Source organism: Globicephala melas, chromosome 8, assembly GCF_963455315.2.
Source record: "Globicephala melas chromosome 8, mGloMel1.2, whole genome shotgun sequence".
In the NCBI taxonomy this organism is placed as follows: Eukaryota; Metazoa; Chordata; class Mammalia; order Artiodactyla; family Delphinidae; genus Globicephala; species Globicephala melas.
In genome coordinates this window covers 59,709,906-59,713,404 of record NC_083321.1, presented here as the reverse complement: position 1 = coordinate 59,713,404, position 3,499 = coordinate 59,709,906, and positions in this window count along the sequence as shown.

Here is a 3,499-nt window from a genome sequence, read left to right as displayed (position 1 = left end):
ATGGCGGCGGCTCCAGCTCCGAAAATGTCTGTGCTCCCAACCGCTGCGTCGTGCGAAATGAGCTAGGGGAGGGGAATTGTGCGGTAAAGGGGCGGGGCCGTTGATAAAGCCAGGCGTGATTGGCTCGCCCAGCCAGGTCGCCAGCCCCGCCCCCCCGCCCTTCCGCTGAAAGTCCTGGCTCCACCTTCTTCTCGGGATTCTACCCGGGCTTTCGCAACACCTACTGCTCAGAAGTGGGGTGGAAAAGACGGCCCCTCTCATTGGCCGATTCATAAAGCACCGGTCTGTCATTTGTTACCATAACAACCCGTTCAGGGAGGCCAATAGGCCTGGGGAAGGCTGTTCCCGAGGCCCAACCCAACCAGTTTAAGGGGAAAGCTCAGTCGTCCCCTCTTCTACCCTCTCTCTGCGAAGCCCTAGCCGCCGAGCCGCTCCGTCAATCATCATCCCTTCAGCCTGCTGGGCCGCCGCCACGGGGGTGGGGGCTGAGCCGAGCGGACGCTTTCGACCCGACCCGCCCCCCATGTCGCCACTCGCGACTCAGGTGCTTTCGAGAGCCTGGGCGGGTCCAGCTGCTGCGGCCGACTGTCCTTCCCGGAACTGAGGCCCGAAGGGAGGCGCCGGGTTCATCCGGAACCTCGGGAAGGACCCCTAGAGTTGGCTTCAGCACTGTGCTTCCCACTTCCACAAACAAAAACACCTAGGCTGGCGCTCTGGTGTTGAACCCTGAGGAAAATGCCTTTATTTAGAGGGGGTGTGTGTGTGTGTGTGTGAGAGAGAGAGAGAGAGAGAGAGAGAGAGAGAGAGAAAGGCTTTTCCATAAGGGATTTGGAGATCTTTGGGAAGCCTACTTCGAGCACTAGGAAAGGTTTCTCACAACAGCCAGCCACACCCAGCCCCGAGCCGATAGCTCCTCGATCTTCTGCACTTCGAAACACACCTAGGATACGCAATTTCGGTCACGTAGATAATATATATTTTACTTCTAAGGATCCTAAAATCCTGTTTGGAGGCTGGAAATGATGCAAAACACAAACCATTCAAGTAGTTCTGCCGTGGAGCTGCAGCATAACACAATAAACTAAAAGGGTATTTTTTTCGTTGAGTAGAGATAGTAAGGTAGGTGTAGGCTAAAAAAAAAAAATTAGGTATTAATTACATAAAATGTGCTTCACCATTGTCCTCAGGCTACTAGGCTCTGCAGAGGTACTTTGTTGTTCCCCAGAAGAAACCGCTCTTAAGAAATGAAGTAATTCCTTTATTTGTCCCATATAAAGTAACATTTTCATTACTTTTTGTTTTGGGGTTTTTCAGCAGCTTTATTGAGGTGTTATTGATATATAAGAAACTGCACATATTTAAAGTGTACAGGATTGGTTTGACATGTGTTTTTCATTTCTTCCTAACGTGATATCGCATATAAATGAGAAGCCTGGGGAGGAGAGCTTATCTTTTGTCATTTGAAACTAAGGAATATTGTTGAATAGGTATTTATGGATCTCAACTGCATACCATTGTTAGTGATGATCTTAGATATAACAGACACAGTTAAAATTAAGGAACTGTCAACGTTCCTGTTTTCTGGAGGGACATGTCGGCAGTAAAATAGTCCTTCTAATAGTTTTGCTTGTAATTTTAAAGCTCAATTTAGTTACTAAACTTTGAGTTACAGAAAATATCTGCCTTTCCTTATTCTTTTATATCATCTTAACAACCAAGTGAACTTTTAAAAAATAAGTTTTCGAAGATCTGATTTGGCTTCTATTGTATCCCTCCGAAGCTACACAGAGAGTAAACAATATATGCTTAGCATATAAATCAGCAAATCTATGTACCCACAAAAGACGTGGAAAACTCAAGAGCGACGTAGCAACTGTATTTGAGTCATGTGCTATACTACAGGAATACTTTTACTTTATATCCTCTGGACAGACCACGAACTAGATAATCAGTATTTTTAAACACACAAATGAATGCATGAAACTTCTCCCGTGATAGTTTCGATGCCGGTTCTTTCATCAAAATATGCAGCTAATGCACTCTGCACCAGCATTAAGCCCATCTCTATGCTAGGTGCAGTGGTGACCATAATAGGTCCTTGGCCTGGCCTTCACAAAATTTATAGCCCAATTATAATCTCATGGGATAATATGAAAAAGTACTACACCTGACCAGGAAACAGTGGGTATCCCAGAGCTATTTCAAAAAATCAAACCCTCTGGTTATATTTCTTTTTTTTTGTTTTGTTTTGAGGAAAATAACTACACTCCTCCCTTGGTTCAGAGTGCTTACAAGAGGACTTAACGCCCCCCCCCAAAAAAACCCCTCTGTTCTAAGAAATCAAGTACTTTTTTTTTTAATTTTATTTATTTTTGGCTACATTGGGTCTTTGTTGCTGCGCGGGGTCTTTCTCTAGTTGCCGCGAGCAGGGGCTACTCTTCATTGTGGTGCATGGGCTTCTCATTGCAGTGGCTTCTCTTGTTGTGGAGCACAGGTTCTAGGCGCAGGGGCTTCAGTAGTTGCGGCACGCGGGCTCAGTAGTTGTGGCTTGCGGGCTCTAGAGCGCAGGCTGTGTTGTTGTGGCACACGGGCTTAGTTGCTCCGCGGCATGTGGTATCTTCCCAGACCAGGGATCCAACCGTGTCCCCTGCATCGGCAGGCGGATTCTCAACCACTGCGCCGCCAGGGAAGTCCTCAAGTACCTTTTTGATGTAAATGTTTGATGCCATCAGAAAGACTAAAATGTGTATACTAAACACGTTGAGCATATAAATCAGCAAATCTATAGAAAGTAAAAAGGAAATAAGGGAATAAGAATTAAAAAGCAATCCCTTTAAAAACATATAGTTAACTAACACTGCCAGGAGATGGAATATTGCATTTCACATGTGAATCCAGTGTGTATCAATAATATGCAGGAGGGTCTTCCCTGGTGGCGCAGTGGTTGAGAGTCCGCCTGCCGATGCAGGGGACACGGGTTCGTGCCCCGGTCCGGGAAGATCCCACATGCCGCGGAGCGGCTGGGCCCGTGAGACATGGCCGCTGAGCCTGCGCATCCGGAGCCTGTGCTCCACAGCGGGAGAGGCCACAACAGTGAGAGGCCCGCGTACCGCAAAAAAAAAAAAAAGAATAAAGCAGTTCTAGTGTTAGCTCTAAAGGAAGTTCTAAAATTGGCATGTAGTATATATTCAATGAATATTTGTTGATTACTTGTTGACTGATCCAGAACTTCTGATTTCAGTTTCACCTAGCTTGTCCACTGTTGTATTCCAGTAGCTCAAATAGGGAAATACAGGGTCAGTTGAGTTATGGAGTTTAGAGATAGAGATTATCAGTGGGGAGAGGCTGACTGACAATTCAAATGATGTGATCACCATGTTCAAAAAACCAGTTCATAGTTTTTCGGGCCTTAGAAATTTTGCCAGCAACCCTACTTTTAGCAATCTTATCACTCATTTGCAGAAAAAGATGACTTGATATAATTTCTCAATTTGTTTTG